The sequence below is a fragment of the Phyllobates terribilis genome, unplaced genomic scaffold (assembly GCF_046119375.1).
Source record: "Phyllobates terribilis strain yellow unplaced genomic scaffold, ASM4611937v1 Scaffold_5__5_contigs__length_657084704, whole genome shotgun sequence".
Taxonomy (NCBI): Eukaryota; Metazoa; Chordata; class Amphibia; order Anura; family Dendrobatidae; genus Phyllobates; species Phyllobates terribilis.
The window spans coordinates 227,149,766-227,166,322 of NW_027362765.1; the positions used below are offsets into that span (position 1 = coordinate 227,149,766).

The 16,557-nt window shown below is 54.7% G+C and overlaps 1 protein-coding gene and 1 long non-coding RNA gene across 2 annotated transcripts in view; one reads left to right on the forward strand and one right to left on the reverse strand.

Annotated features, from left to right (window-relative positions):
• Positions 1-16,557, forward strand: part of LOC141271069 (BPI fold-containing family B member 4-like) — a 122,528-nt gene that overhangs the window by 43,025 nt on the left and 62,946 nt on the right. The window lies entirely within an intron of this gene.
• The window catches only part of LOC141271070 (uncharacterized), a 29,992-nt gene that overhangs the window by 9,545 nt on the left and 3,890 nt on the right, over positions 1-16,557 (reverse strand). The gene's annotated exons all lie outside the window — the stretch shown is intronic.

Sequence of the window (16,557 nt, forward strand, 5' to 3'; positions counted from 1 at the left end):
AGGTGGGGACCACAGACCACATCTCAGTACCAATGATTTCTGGCTGATGTTTTGGTCACTTTTGAATGTTGGTTGTGCTTTCACACTCGTGGTAGCATGAGACGGACTCTACAACCCACAGAAGTTGCTCAGGTAGTGCAACTCATCCAGGATGGCACATCAATGCGAGCTGTGGCAAGAAGGTTTGCTGTGTCTGTCAGCGTAGTGTCCAGAGGCTGGAGGCGCTACTAGGAGACAGGCCAGTACACCAGGAGACGTGGAGGGGGCCGTAGGAGGGCAACAACCCAACAGCTGGACCGCTACCTCAACCTTTGTGCAAGGAGGAACAGGAGGAGCACTGCCAGTGCCCTGCAAAATGACCTCCAGCAGGCCACAAATGTGCATACATCTGCACAAACGGTTAGAAACCAACTCCATGAGGGTGGTATGAGGGCCCGACGTCCACAGATAGGGGTTGTGCTCACAGCCCAACAACCGTGCAGGATGCTTGGCATTTGCCACAGAACACCAGGATTGGCAAAGTCGCCACTGGCACCCTGTGCTCTTCATAGATGAAAGCAGTTTCACACTGAGCACATGTGACAGACGTGACAGCGTCTGGAGACACCGTGGAGAGCGATCTGCTGCCTGCAACATCCTTCAGCATGACCGGTTTGGCAGTGGGTCAGTAATGGTGTGGGATGGCATCTCTTTGGAGGGCCGCACAGCCCTCCATGTGCTCGCCAGAGGTAGCCTGACTGCCATTAGGTACCGAGATGAGATCCTCAGACCCCTTGTGAGACCATATGCTGGTGCGGTTGGCCCTGGGTTCCTCCTAATGCAGGACAATGCCAGACCTCATGTGGCTGGAGTGTGTCAGCAGTTCCTGCAAGATGAAGGCATTGAAGCTATGGACTGGCCCGCCCGTTCTCCAGACCTGAATCCGATTGAGCACATCTGGGACATCATGTCTCGTTCCATCCACCAACGTCACGTTGCACCACAGACTGTCCAGGAGTTAGCGGATGCTTTAGTTCAGGTCTGGGAGGAGATCCCACAGGAGACCATCCGCAACCTCATCAGGAGCATACCCAAGCGTTATAGGGAGGTCATACAGGCACGTGGAGGCCACACACAATACTGAGCCTCATTTTGACTTGTTTTAAGGACATTACATTAAAGTTGGTTCAGCCTGTAGTGTGTTTTTCCACTTTAATTTTGAGGGTGACTCCAAATCCAGGTCTCCATTGGTTAATAAATTTGATTTCCATTGATGATTTTTGTGTGATTTTGTTGTCAGCACATTCAACTTTGTACAGAACAAAGTATTCAATGAGAATATTTCATTCACTCAGATGTAGGATGTGTTATTTGAGAGTTCCCTTTATTTTTTGAGCAGTGTACACATATATATGACTCGCCCCCTGGGCCGTGGGGCACTCGGATCCGGGCAATAGGGGGAACTATGGGAGTAGTAGTGGCAACCCGGTTCCGTGGCTCAGGGTGGTCAGGCCAGTGGTAGTCCGTTATGTGCTGATGTTTATGTCCGACTACGCCACCCGTGGATTGCGGTTATTAGGAACCGCCGCTGCATGCAGACCGCTGGGGCTGATGAGGTGTGCAGCTAGGGTAGTGTGACTCCCCACGGGAAGAGTGCGGCCCCAGGGCAGTATAGTGGATGGTGGGAGTGATGGTAGTGAGAGTCCCAGTGCTGGTAGTGCTGGAGGAGCAAGGAGCACACAGACAACAGGTTGCAGTCCAGGGTCTTTACTAGAACAGGTAAACTGACCCACAAACAGTCCCGGCTAGGAGGGGACCTGGATGTCTGAGAGCAACGGGGAAATTGGCCCTGGTCAGGGTGAGGGTGTAGGCCTACCGTGCTTTCTGCGCTCCTTCTGGCTATCTCCTCCTGATAGGGTAACAGCCCACGTTTCCGAGCTTTCCGTGTATTCTCGCCTGTATGGCCTGCGACGTGGGTTCCTTTCTGCTCTCAGCCTTGTACGGCTTTACTGGTCCCTTCGGTTGTGGCAGGGCCTTCAGGCTTCTTAGGCCAAGGAATATACAGTACCTTGCGGACTGGTTCTCTGCTGGGGGATGTGGAATCCTTCCAGCCTCAGACACCAAAGTCTGGTAAAATTAAGTCTTTTCTCTGCCAAGACAGGCTCTCTTCGCCTCTTGTCTCTGGCTTGTGGCTCTCCTCCTGCCACACTTCCTCTTAGGTGCAATCAACTTTCTGTCCCTGCTCCTCTCTGGGACACGTCTCAGTGCTGAGACAGGCAATCCCGTTCTCTCTAACCCTGCCCTCAGTACCAGCTTTTATAGGGGCAGCCAGCTCCCCCTACTGGCCTGAGACAGGAGGCATTGCATGCTAAAGTTCCCCTGCCTAGAGAACCTCCCCCTTGCTCTCAGACACAGCTTTAATTACACTTGTGGCATCCAGGTCAGGGTGACACATTCCCCCCTAGTGAAATTTAGTACTCCGGGACTAAACAATAAACAAAGACAATATGCATAACAACAAAACATTAATAGACAGATGACGCACAAATTGAGTTCTTAAGGTCACAGTGTGGTCTGTGACCGGGTGTCCATATCACCAAAACAACGGGGAGCCTTAACCAGGTGGGGGTCTGTCCTACCCCAAGTCCTTCACAGTCTTAGTTCATTCCTGGGTTAGGCTCCGAACGCAGTCCATACAAGGTCCATAACCTGTGAGTCCTTACGGTAGCTGCAAGAAACTGAAACACAGAATTACCAAACAAGCACGTAACTCGGCAAACAATTCAACATTTGGCAACAGGGTCATTTACAATCTTAGTACGCTCTATATTCTCCAGCGAGCGGGTATCTGTCCCTTTGTGCTCCTGGTTGACCTACGTAGCCCACTGTCTGGTGGTGGACCAACCTGGCTTTCCCCACTAGCGTTAGGGGTACAGCTACCAGCTGGGTGTACAGGTAGGGCAGGCAGCTGTCTGCGGGTCCTTTGGCTTACCGCAGGCATGGCAGGCTCACTGTCAGCAGAGGGTTGACTCTCCTGGGCTGCTGGAACAGGCTCTTCTGCCTCTGGAACCGCTTGCTCCTCTTCACCTTCCGGCTCTGGTGTTGGTTGTTGCTGTGCCGGTTGCAGGAAATGCAGGACGGGTACCACTATGGCATCATTTATGCGAGTCCAGGACTGAGGGAACTCTCCGAGAACGGTGCTGATCATTTCTTCCTTGTCCTCTGCGGGTTCAAGGTCACTCTGATCCTCTTCTGCACTACGGAGTTGCTCGGGGCACCTTTTGAGGTGGTCTCTGGAGACGACACTAGTGGTTTCTCCTCCGTCCTTGGTGATTACGCACACCTTTGGGTTGTCGTGGTCAGACTGCAGTATGGTGTAGGGTTCCCTTTCCCACTGGTCGTCCAACTTTTGTAGCCTTCTTTTTCGCTTTAGGACTTGCTCACCAGGTTCTAGGGGACCAGCAGGGGCGTGTTGATTGAAGAGTCTTTCTTGCTTCTCTCTCACCTGGGCCAGGCTCTTCTCCACACTCTCCTGTACCTTCTTGTACTGCAGTTGTCTTTCCGTATCCCATTCCGCATCCGGGGAGGTGTCCTCAGGTATTAGGACTCCCATCTCCAGGTCTACGGGCAGCTTACCCGGTCTGGCTCGCATCAGGTAAGCCGGGGTGCAGTTTGTAGCATTCACCGGGATATTGTTGTATAGGTCTATCAGGTCCGGCAGTTTTTCTGGCCACAGGCTGCGTTCCTCCAGGGGCAACGTCTTCAGGAAATCAATGACTATATTGTTCATCTTCTCACACATCCCGTTGGTTTGGGGGTGGTAAGGCGCTGTACGAATCTTCTTACAGCCATAGAGGTTGCAGAACTCCTGTAAGATTTCAGCCTCGAACGCTGGACCCTGGTCTGTCAGGACCTGTTCCGGATACCCGTGTGGACGGCAGAAGTATTGCTGGAAGGCTCTGGCCCCTGTTTGGGCTGTCAAGTCCTTTACCGGGACCACCACTAGAAAACGTGAATAGTGGTCCACGATTGTCAGGGCATAGATGTATCCTGACCGGCTGGGAGCCAATTTGACATGGTCCAGAGCTACCAGCTCAAGAGGCTGCGTGGTGACGATGGGCCTCAAGGGTGTCTTCTGGCTGGTGCGGTCCTTCCTCCTCAGGTGACAAGGGCCACAGTCTCTGCACCACTTTTCTACTGCTCCTCTCATGCCGACCCAAAAGAACCTTCCTCTTAGTAGGAACTCCAGTTTCTTCCAACCAAAGTGTCCCGCTCTGTCATGGTAAGCCCCCAGGACCATAGCTGCATCCCGCCTTGGGACCACGACTTGCCAGGTCAGCTCGTACATCCGGTGGTTGACAATCCTTCTGCACAACTTGCCTTCGTAGAGGAACAGCTTGCTCTTCTCCTTCCATAGCTGCTTGGCTTCCTCTGGGGCATCTGGATCTAAGCGGGCATCTTCCCGGGTCAGCAGATCTTTCACCAGGCGGACTGCAGGGTCACTATCTTGGGTCTCGGCCCAGCTGTGGTGAGGTAGGGGATTGATCATCACAGTTGTTAGATCCTCCTCCTTCACGCGGTGAGAGTGTTGAGCGGCTCCATACCGGTGAAACGCGGGGAGTTCTACCTCCTCCAGCTCTTCTGGGTCTTCGTCACCTTCAGGTAAGTGAGGCATTCTTGATAGGGCGTCCGCGTTGGCGTTGGTTTTGCCTGCCCGGTACTTGATCATGAAGTCATAGTTGGAGAGACGGGCCATCCACCGCTGTTCCAGGGCACCCAGTCTTGCATTGTCCAGGTGTGTCAACGGGTCGTTGTCCGTGTACACGGTGAACTTTGCGGAGGCCAGGTAATGCTTGAAGTGTTCCGTCACGGCCCACACCACCGCCAAGAATTCTAGCTTGAAGGAGCTGTAATTCTCCGGGTTCCTCTCGGTGGGCCTCAGCTTCCGACTGGCGTATGCGATCACCCGTTCTCTGCCCTGTTGGTTTTGGGACAGTACGGCTCCCAGTCCCACATTACTGGCATCTGTGTGGAGAATGAAAAACTGGCCGTAATCAGGGTAGGCCAGGATCTCATCCCCCGTGAGGGCCATCTTTAGCTGGCGGAAGGACTCCTCTTCCGGTTTATCCCACTTGAAGGGTGGCTTTTGACTCATGGACTTAGACTGTCCGATCAGGAGGTCCTGCATAGGAGCTGCCATCTTAGTGAACCCGGGGATGAACCTTCGGTAGTAGCCTACCAACCCGAGAAACTGTCTCACCTCTTTGATGTTCGAGGGGCTTGGCCAGCTCTTGATTGCCGTGACCTTGTCAGGGTCGGGGGCTACTCCTTCCGCACTTACCATGTGCCCTAGGTACTGGACCTTTGGTTTCAGCAGGTGACACTTCGATGGTTTCACCTTCAGGCCATAGCCTGCCAGGGCTTCGAACACCTCGGCCAGGTGCTTGAGATGGTCCTCGTAGGTCTTCGAATAGACAATCACGTCGTCCAGGTAAAGGAGGACCGTCTCGAAGTTTCGGTGCCCTAGACAGCATTCCATCAGCCGCTGGAAGGTCCCTGGTGCGTTGCAGAGCCCGAAAGGCATACAGTTGAACTCACTCAGTCCCATCGGGGTGGTGAAGGCGGTCTTCTCCTTGTCAGCCTCTGCCACAGGAACCTGCCAGTACCCGCTAGTAAGGTCCAAAGTAGAAAAGAAGTTAGCTGATTTTAGTGCGGCTAAAGACTCTTCTATTCTAGGCAGCGGATATGCGTCTTTGTGGGTGATACGGTTGATTTGTCTATAGTCCACGCACATTCTCATGGTGCCGTCTTTCTTTTTCACCAGAACCAAGGGGGCTGCCCAGGGGCTACAGCTATCTCTAATGACCCCAGCTTCTTTCATTTCCCGCAGCATACCTGTAGCATCGGCGTCTCTGCCCCGTACTAGGCAGAGACGCCATCCCTCTCACCTCCCCGCTCCTGGCGCGGCATCCTCCAGCGCTTCTCTCCCCGCTGCTTCCGGCATGCGCTCCTTCCCGGCCACGGTGCTTAGGGCGCGCGCGCGCGCTCCCCCCCTCTTAAAGGGGCCACGCGCGCCGTCCTAAGGAGTCCCCGGCCAATGGCCGGAGGACTTCACCATATATAAGGCACCTCCTCCAAAATGGAGGTGCCCGAGCAATGTTGTTGCACTGTTCACTACTCTGCTTCAGCCCTCAGGTCCCGTTGCCAGTTCCTGCCAGTCACTTGCCAGTTTCCTGCCAGTTTGCTGTCTGATTCCTGCCTGATAATCCGCTTACCTGCTTGCTAGCCTGAGGTCCGACGGTCTGCCTTCCAACACCTGTCAGTCTGTCTATGGACCAGCTTGCCCGCTCACCTGGGAGCACACATCTGCTACCTGCCTGCTAGCCTACCTGGAGGCTCCGCCGTCACGTGCTGTGACCACCTGCCTGTCCTGAGACTCCTGTCCGCTCACCTGGGAGCGCTCACCTGCTGCCTGTCTGTTGGCCTACCTGGAGGCTCCGCCGTCATGTGCTGTGACCACCTGCCATTCCAAAGACTCTTGCCCGCTCACCTGGGAGCGCTCATCTGCTACCTGCCTGTTAGCCTACCTGGAGGCTCCGCCGTCACATGCTGTGACCACCTGCTTATCCAGAGACTCTCGCCTGCTCACCTGGGAGCACACGTCTACCATCTGCCTGCTAGCCTACCTGGAGGCTCAGCCGTCACAGGTCGTACCTACCCTTTACCCAGAGACTGCCCCGGTCACTTGCCGTGATCTCCTGCCAGTTTACCCAGAGACTGTCCCGGTCACCTGCTGTGACTGCCTGCCCGTCTTCCCTGGGAGCCACCCGCTTCCTTACAAGGACTGCCCCCTTGTATAGTTGCTCAGAGGTTCCACCTCCCAGACCCGTTACAGTTTGCTCGGGCCATGGAACCCGGTGGTCCCCAGATCTCCGATCTGCACCAGGAAGTCTTACGTCAGAAAACTCAGCAGGAGCTGGTACTGTCCAATATACGGTCCGTTAACTCTTGTCTAGGCGCATTGTGTGACTCGTCTTTGTCTACCTCTGGTCCAGCCGTGCCCATTCCTGCGGTACCGCAATCCAGTCCCTTCATGGTACCCGACTATGGACCTCGGCTTCTGGCACCTCCACGCTTTGCCGGCGAACCCACCTTAGCTCGGGGTTTCATAAACCAGTGCACCCTGCACTTTGAGCTATTGGCATACCAGTTCATCTCCGACCGGACCAAGGTGGCCTTCATCATGTCCCATCTCACTGGGGAGGCACTGGCATGGCTAAATCCCCTGTGGGAGAGAGGGGACCCCCTGGTGTCCGACCTGCCGTCTTTCCTCGCTGCTTTCCGGAAAGTCTTCGATGAACCTGGACGGAAAACCTCTTCTGCCTCCTCCCTGCTACGTCTCCGCCAAGGGAGTCTCACCGTGGCCCAATATGCCATACGGTTCCGCACCCTCGCTTCTGAGCTTTCCTGGGAAAATGAGGCTCTGGTGTCCGTCTTCTGGGAGGGTCTTTCCGGTCAGATTAAGGACGAGTTAGCTGGTCGGGACATTCCTTCCACTCTGGATGACCTCGTGTCACTAGCTACCCGGATTGGCATCCGGTTCCAAGAGCGTGCCAAAGAGACTACCTGGGAGAAAGACTTTTCTTGCTCTGCTCCTACTTCCCTGAGACCTGCCTCTCAACCAGTCACTCCGCGGGCGCTCTCGCCTGAACCTATGCAGATCGACCAGAACAAGATGGTCAGATCTCGCCAAGAATCTTGCCGAGCCGAGGGAAGCTGTTTCTATTGTGGCAGTATGGAGCACTTCATCTGTTCCTGCCCGGAATAGCCGGTAAACGCCAGTGTCTAGGACCGCTCGGAGAGGTCGTCCTAGACAAAAGTAAGCCCTCTCCGTCTCTGACTTTACCGGTCTCTATTGCTTGGGGAGAGAACCGTCACTTTGAACTCGCCCACCTGAATTCCGGAGCTGCTGGAAACCTCATCTCCCAGTCTCTGGTAGAGAGATACCGTATTCCCACCAAGTCCCTGGCTGAACCATTGTCAGTCGCCTCCGTGGATGGAAGACTTCTCTCGGAGACCACCCTGCTCGTCACTGAACCCATAACCCTGCAGGTGGGAATGCTGCACTCTGAGGAGATCTCTTTCCATGTGCTGTCTGGACTTTCTCACTCCCTGTTGCTAGGTCTACCTTGGCTCCAGACACACGAACCCGTATTGAACTGGCGATCCGGTGAAGTACTCCGATGGGGTCCAGACTGCCATAGGACCTGCCTGGTCCCGGTCCGCCCACTTCGTCCTCCGCCTACTCCAGCCAATTTTCCTGGCCTCCCGGCTCCTTACTGGCCCTATGCGGACGTCTTCGGTAAGAAGGAAGCAGAGACGTTGCCACCCCATAGGCCATACGACTGCCCGATCGACCTGGTTCCTGGCACCACTCCTCCCCGTGAGCGTATCTACCCGTTGTCTGCAGCCGAGACCCGGGCCATGTCTGAGTACATTGAAGAGAATCTGGCTAGGGGATTTATCCGAAAATCTACCTCCCCGGCTGGAGCCGGATTCTTCTTTGTCAAAAAGAAAGACGGCTCTCTACGTCCCTGTATTGACTACAGAGGACTCAATCTCATCACAGTAAAAAACAAATACCCCCTGCCGCTCATCTCCGAATTGTTTGACCGTCTCAGGGGCGCCAGGATCTTCTCCAAGCTGGATCTACGAGGAGCATATAACCTGGTCCGTATCCGTCAAGGAGACGAGTGGAAGACGGCATTCAATACCCGGGACGGTCACTATGAGTACCTTGTGATGCCCTTCGGTCTTTGTAATGCTCCCGCTGTCTTTCAGGAACTAGTCAACGACATCTTCCGTGACCTCCTGTACTCCTGCGTAGTGGTATACCTGGACGATATCTTGGTCTTCTCTCCGGATCTCCCCACACACCGAAGGGATGTTCGTCAGGTCCTGCTTAGGCTTCGGCAGAACCACCTCTATGCCAAATACGAGAAGTGCCTCTTCGATCAGACCTCCCTACCGTTCTTGGGCTATGTCATCTCCCAGACAGGCCTGCAAATGGATCCCTAGAAGCTCTCTTCCGTTCTAAAATGGCCTCGTCCTGAAGGTTTGAAGGCGATACAGCGATTCCTGGGCTTCGCTAATTACTATCGTCTTTTCATCCCACACTTCTCGTCTCGGACTGCTCCCATATCTGCACTTACCCGTAAGGGGGCTAACCCCAGGACATGGTCGCCTGAAGCCGAGGAGGCCTTCCTTTCCTTAAAGAAAGCCTTCGCCTCTGCTCCCGTCCTGCACCGTCCGGACTGTAATAAACAATTCTACCTGGAGGTTGATGCCTCCTCCTCCGGAGCCGGAGCGGTGCTCACCCAAAAATCTTCTACCGGGAGAATGGTAACCTGCGGTTTCTTCTCCAAAATTTTCTCCTCATCTGAGCGCAACTACTCCATTGGAGACCGTGAATTGCTAGCCATTAAATTGGCACTGGGGGAGTGACGCTATCTGCTTGAAGGGGCTCTCTACCCGGTAATTATCTACACGGATCACAAAAACCTGGCATATCTCCAAAATGCCCAGAGACTCAATCCTCGCCAGGCCCGGTGGTCGTTGTTTTTTGCCCGCTTCGACTTCATTCTTCATTTTCGTCCGGCGGACAAGAACGTCAAAGCTGATGCCTTGTCCCGGTCCTTCCTGTCCTCCGATCAGGAGGAGGAGCCTACGCACATCATCAACTCCTCCAAAGTGATGAATGTGGCCCCCTTGGATCTGACTCGTCTCCCACCCGGTAAGACGTTTGTAGCTGTACCAGATCGGGAGAGGGTTCTTCGCTGGGGACATTCTTCTAAACTAGCTGGCCATGCTGGCCAAAAGAAGACCTTCCAACTCATTACCCGGCATTACTGGTGGCCTACCCTGCGTAAGGACGTGGTAGACTTCGTCGCGGCCTGCTCATCCTGTGCTCGTAACAAAGTTCCCAGACATCTACCAGCCGGCCATCTCCTGCCCCTTCCCGTAACTGCTGCTCCTTGGCAACACATCGCTATGGACTTTATCACCGATCTTCCTATTTCTGCCGGTTGTACTATCATTTGGGTTGTCGCTGACCGCTTTTCTAAGATGGCCCACTTTATTCCCCTGCCTGGTCTCCCATCTGCACCCGAGCTGGCTAAAGACTTTATCCGCCACATCTTCCGTCTCCATGGCCTGCCCCTCCACATCGTGTCGGATCGTGGGGTTCAGTTCACCTCACGCTTCTGGAGAGCCACATGTAAGCTGCTAGACATTACCCTGGACTTCTCCTCCGCTTATCACCCACAGTCCAATGGTCAAGTGGAGCGGATCAATCAGATCCTGACCAGTTACCTCCGGCACTTCGTTGATGCTCACCACTCGGACTGGGTGGATCTCCTACCATGGGCCGAGTTCTCTTACAACAACCATGAGAGCGAATCCTCTTCCAAATCCCCGTTCTTTATAGTCAGTGGCCAACATCCCCGGATTCCACTTCCTGTCTCCGTTTCTGTGGACAACCCTGCTGCGGAGTCTCTTGTCAGCGAATTTTCTACTATTTGGGAGAGTACCAGGTCTGCTCTTCTTCTGTCCTCTGAGCGGATGAAGAGATATGCTGATAAGAGACGTCTGGATCCGCCTCAATTCCATCTGGGAGACAAGGTTTGGCTCTCGTCCAAACATGTGCGGCTCAAAGTACCCTCCTTCAAGTTGGGCCCTCGATTCATCGGTCCCTTCGAAGTCCTCAGGCAAATTAACCCTGTGGCCTACAAATTAAAACTCCCGGCCACCCTACGGATCCCCAACTCCTTCCACGTATCTCTCCTCAAACCCGTTGTCTTTAACTCTTTTTCCAAAAATCCAGGTGCCCCTCCTGCTCCGGTTTCCGCTGATGACGTCTTTGAGGTAGAGAGTATTCTGGCCTCCAAGAGGGTAAGAGGAAAAACCTTTTTTCTGGTAGATTGGAAGGGGTTTGGTCCTGAGGAGAGAACTTGGGAACCCAGGGAGAACATCAACGCCCCGCTTCTCCTTGAAAAATTTCTTTCTGGCCAAAAAAAGAGGGGGCCTAAAGGGGGGGGTACTGTAGCATCGGCGTCTCTGCCCCGAACTAGGCAGAGACGCCATCCCTCTCACCTCCCCGCTCCTGGCGCGGCGTCCTCCAGCGCTTCTCTCCCCGCTGCTTCCGGCACGCGCTCCTTCCCGGCCACGGTGCTTAGGGCGCGCTCGCGCTCCCCCCTCTTAAAGGGGCCGCGCGCGCCGTCCTAATGAGTCCCCGGCCAATGGCCGGAGGACTTCACCATATATAAGGCACCTCCTCCAAAATGGAGGTGCCCGAGCAATGTTGTTGCACTGTTCACTACTCTGCTTCAGCCCTCAGGTCCTGTTGCCAGTTCCTGCCAGTCACTTGCCAGTTTCCTGCCAGTTTGCTGTCTGATTCCTGCCTGATAATCCGCTTACCTGCTTGCTAGCCTGAGGTCCGACGGTCTGCCTTCCAACACCTGTCAGTCTGTCTATGGACCAGCTTGCCCGCTCACCTGGGAGCACACATCTGCTACCTGCCTGCTAGCCTACCTGGAGGCTCCGCCGTCACGTGCTGTGACCACCTGCCTGTCCTGAGACTCCTGTCCGCTCACCTGGGAGCGCTCACCTGCTGCCTGTCTGTTGACCTACCTGGAGGCTCCGCCGTCACGTGCTGTGACCACCTGCCATTCCAGAGACTCTTGCCCGCTCACCTGGGAGCGCTCATCTGCTACCTGCCTGTTAGCCTACCTGTAGGCTCCGCCGTCACATGCTGTGACCACCTGCTTATCCAGAGACTCTCGCCTGCTCACCTGGGAGCACACGTCTACCATCTGCCTGCTAGCTTACCTGGAGGCTCAGCCGTCACAGGTCGTACCTACCCTTTACCCAGAGACTGCCCCGGTCACTTGCCGTGACCTCCTACCCGTTTACCCAGAGACTGCCCCGGTCACTTGCCGTGATCTCCTGCCCGTTTACCCAGTGACTGTCCCGGTCACCTGCTGTGACTGCCTGCCCGTCTTCCCTGGGAGCCACCCGCTTCCTTACAAGGACTGCCCCCTTGTATAGTTGCTCAGAGGTTCCACCTCCCAGACCCGTTACAATACTCTTGGCGTTCTGATAATGTGCAGGGGGTACAGGTCTGTGCCTCTCTTTTATTGGTGGGTGGCTCCCTGTGGGGATGTGGTGTTCTATCCCTTTTACTCTGAAAAGTCTAGCGGGTGCTTACTAAAGACTCTCTCGTACTCCTGTACCACCCGGTAGACTCCTTGTTTTTGGTGCAGGGGAGTGGAGTCAGCACCCACGTGGAGTTTCTGGCACCAGTCCTCCTTTTGTTTCTGGGAGCCATTACCCTCCGCCTGAGGAGATGGAGGCAAGGGTTCCACGGCCCTGATAGCTTGGTGTTCGACAACAGTTTGGCGAGTGTAGCGTACCTGGATAAGTGTACTTCCCTCTCCCCAATGTTGAGGATGCGGATGGGCACCCTCCCATGACGGACATCAACCACCCCCCGGGCTGTCAAAATGGTGGGCCTGCTGTCTGAGTACACGGGTTCTACCATGGCTTGGTAGTCTCTACCTCTCAACCCGATCGCAGTCCGACACGAGATCATCATTTCACTTTTGGGAGGCATGGAAATGGGGAATGGGTCACTCAGTCTTACGCTACCGATCTCACCACCAGACAGTTCTACCTGCTGCCGTCTCATCAGGGCTTTTATCTCCTTGTTGAGGACCCTCTGTTGGCTGGAACTAGCATTCACCACCACCTGTTGTAGAATTACAATTACCTCTGAAAGACAATTTTCAATTATGTTAGTACCCACAGTTATTTTAGGGTGACTTTCATGACGGTCAATGTCCACAATAATCACTCCCTGTGCCGGCAGTTCAACTTTACCAATTTTAATGGTCATCTCCTTGAACCCCATCTGCGGCACGGGTAAGCCATTACTGGCGATGATGCTCAAGTTACTGTCCGGATACCGTGTGATATCAGCATCAGTCCAATACTGCTTAAAAAGTACATAAGGGATTGTGGTTACTTGCGACCCAGTATCGAGCATGGCGCTCATGGGGATACCGTCCAGCACCACGGGTAAAACCGGGCGCCCCCCAACGTACTTATCACGCCAATTATAAGGGCCTGGTGATCTTATGCCTGGGGGTCGGCCCTCTGCCCCAGGTTGGACCCGTTTAAATTACAGTACCTGGAAAGGTGTCCGGGCTGGTTGCATCGACGGCAAATGGGCTGTCCATCCTCTGCGTAGCAGTCTGTGGGCCTCCCTCGGAACGACGGGATCCTCCTCTGTCGACGCCACGGGACATCCTCTGGACTTGAAGCCAGCTCGATGGGTCTTGACGGGTCCACTTGCAACGCCTGGATGGTCCTGGTCAACGCCGCGACGCTCCTGGTCAGCTCCTGGACTTGGTGGTGCAGATCTTTCGACGGGGCTTGGTTCAGGGCCTGTGCATCAGCCTCCACGGATTCCATAGAGGAGGGCGCCGCCTCCTGGTGGTAAGTGATAGCAGGGCGCCGGGGGTTTATAGCGCCACTGGTTGCAGATTCACGGAGCACCCTTATGGCCCTGTCCTTAAATTGGGCAAAGGTCAGGTCGGGGTTCTGAAAGAACATGAGGCGCAGTTGGGCCCTGTGGGCGCTAGACAGCAGACCTTCTATGAATTGTTCTGTTAGCAGCTTATCGGTTTCCTGCACACTGCCAGGGTCAGTTTTTTGAATAGCCCTCAAGGCTTCCTGCAGATTTAGGGCATAGTCTCTGATGCTGTCCTGTGCCCGCTGCTTACATCCATAGAACCTCATTTTAATCTCAGCGGAGGTACGTGTGTCAAAGGTACCCCGCAGCCGGGCCAGAATACCCTTCACAGTCCTTTTCTCCTCAGTGGGCCATGATTTTACCTCCCTTTGGGCTGCGCCAGTTAACTGCCCTGTCAATATGCTGACCTTCTGCTCCTCTGTCAGGGGGTAAACCTGGAACAAACTGTATAGCCTTTCCTTAAAGTCAGTTAGGGCATGGGGCTCCCCTGAGTACTTGAGCAGCCAGGCCGCTCCAGGGATGTAGGGCAGGGAAAGGGGCATCACCGCTGCTACAGCTGCGTTGGTGGTAGTGGGCGCCTCTGTGTCAGACATCTTCCTCCCCCCTAGTTAAGCGTGGCCTACCTTCCGACGATCCTTTTCTGTAGGCCGCGGCTCCGCTGCTGCTGCTATGGACGAGGACCTGGCGTCGCGTCCTGATGACGTCAGCGTCGCTCTCTCTCCCTTCCAGGACCTTGCGCAGCGTCGGTGCGTGGGGCGGAGCTTCGGATCTCGCGCGGTTTTGACGTCCACGCCCCTCTTCTTCCCGCGCGGCATCCTGAAGATGGCGTCCAATGGCGGGAAGCAGCCGCGGATGGCGGGAAGATTGCAGAAGACGGCGGGAAACGGTCCAAGATGGCGTCTGATGGCGGAAATCGGCTCCGGATGGCGGGAAGCGACTCCGGACGGCGGGAAACTTCGCCACAGGTAAGTTACAAAAGTCTTTTTCAGGCACGCAGTACCCGGTGGTTGCGGGCACGAAATCCTGCCGACTACGCCAAAGCTGACTCGCGCCCTGGGCCGTGGGGCACTCGGATCCGGGCAATAGGGGGAACGATGGGAGTAGTAGTGGCAACCCGGTTCCGTGGCTCAGGGTGGTCAGGCCAGTGGTAGTCCGTTATGTGCTGATGTTTATGTCCGACTACGCCACCCGTGGATTGCGGTTATTAGGAACCGCCGCTGCATGCAGACCGCTGGGGCTGATGAGGTGTGCAGCTAGGGTAGTGTGACTCCCCACGGGAAGAGTGCGGCCCCAGGGCAGTATAGTGGATGGTGGGAGTGATGGTAGTGAGAGTCCCAGTGCTGGTAGTGCTGGAGGAGCAAGGAGCACACAGACAACAGGTTGCAGTCCAGGGTCTTTACTAGAACAGGTAAACTGACCCACAAACAGTCCCGGCTAGGAGGGGACCTGGATGTCTGAGAGCAACGGGGAAATTGGCCCTGGTCAGGGTGAGGGTGTAGGCCTACCGTGCTTTCTGCGCTCCTTCTGGCTATCTCCTCCTGACAGGGTAACAGCCCACGTTTCCGAGCTTTCCGTGTATTCTCGCCTGTATGGCCTGCGACGTGGGTTCCTTTCTGCTCCCAGCCTTGTACGGCTTTACTGGTCCCTTTGGTTGTGGCAGGGCCTTCAGGCTTCTTAGACCAAGGAATATACAGTCCCTTGCGGACTGGTTCTCTGCTGGGGGATGTGGAATCCTTCCAGCCTCAGACACCAAAGTCTGGTAAAATTAAGTCTTTTCTCTGCCAAGACAGGCTCTCTTCGCCTCTTGTCTCTGGCTTGTGGCTCTCCTCCTGCCACACTTCCTCTTAGGTGCAATCAACTTTCTGTCCCTGCTCCACTCTGGGACACGTCTCAGTGCTGAGACAGGCAATCCAGTTCTCTCTAACCCTGCCCTCAGTACCAGCTTTTATAGGGGCAGCCAGCTCCCCCTACTGGCCTGAGACAGGAGGCATTGCATGCTAATGTTCCCCTGACTAGAGAACCTCCCCCTTGCTCTCAGACACAGCTTTAATTACACTTGTGGCATCCAGGTCAGGGTGACACACATATATATATATATATATATACACAGGGTCGGACTGGGGTGCCTAGGGCCCACCAGGGGAAATGACTCTAGGGGCCCACACTACAGCCCACCATAAACGGTTTTATTACTTGTTATGCTCTTCTATAATGTACTATAATTACATGATTGGCCATGCTGTGGAGCACCAAGCGGCAGGACTTTCTTCGAACAGTCATTCCGTACTGCCAGAGTCCCTTTAATGGTAACTTGTCACCTTGAAAAACGCTATTTATCTGCAGATATAGGGGTAATCTGCAGGTAAATAGGGTTTAAAGCCTGGTTAGACGGCTTATTGGAAAAGCGTTGGCTACACGGAGAAAATTACATTTTATTCTCTCTGTCGCCACTCGCTTCCTGTTATTGAGTCGGTGCAAGGAGGGAGACATTACAGTCACCGCGAACTACAAAGTGAGCGTGCTGCAATAACGTCCGGCACCTTGATTGTGACACTTCCATGGAGCCCAACCTCAGGCTGAGCTTCATTGAATGACTAACATGGCAGCAGCACCTGGCAACTAGTGCTGAGCGAGCGTGGTCGGATAAGGTGTGATTCCAGCATGCTCGGGTGTTATCTGAGTATCTTGTAGTGCTTTGCTAATATGCTCGAGTCCCCGGGGTAGCATGTTTTGCGGCGGTAGACAGAAGCAACACATGCAGGGATTACCTAACAAACAGGCAATTCCTGCATGTGTTGCGTCTGTCTACCGCCGCAAAACATGCTACCGCAGGGACTCGAGCATATTAGCAGAGCACTACAAGATACTCAGATAACACCCGAGCATGCTGGGATCACACCTTATCCAACCACGCTCGCTCAGCACTAGTTGCCAGGTGCTGCTGCCATCTTAGTCATTCAATGAAGCTCAGCCTGAGGTTGGGCTCC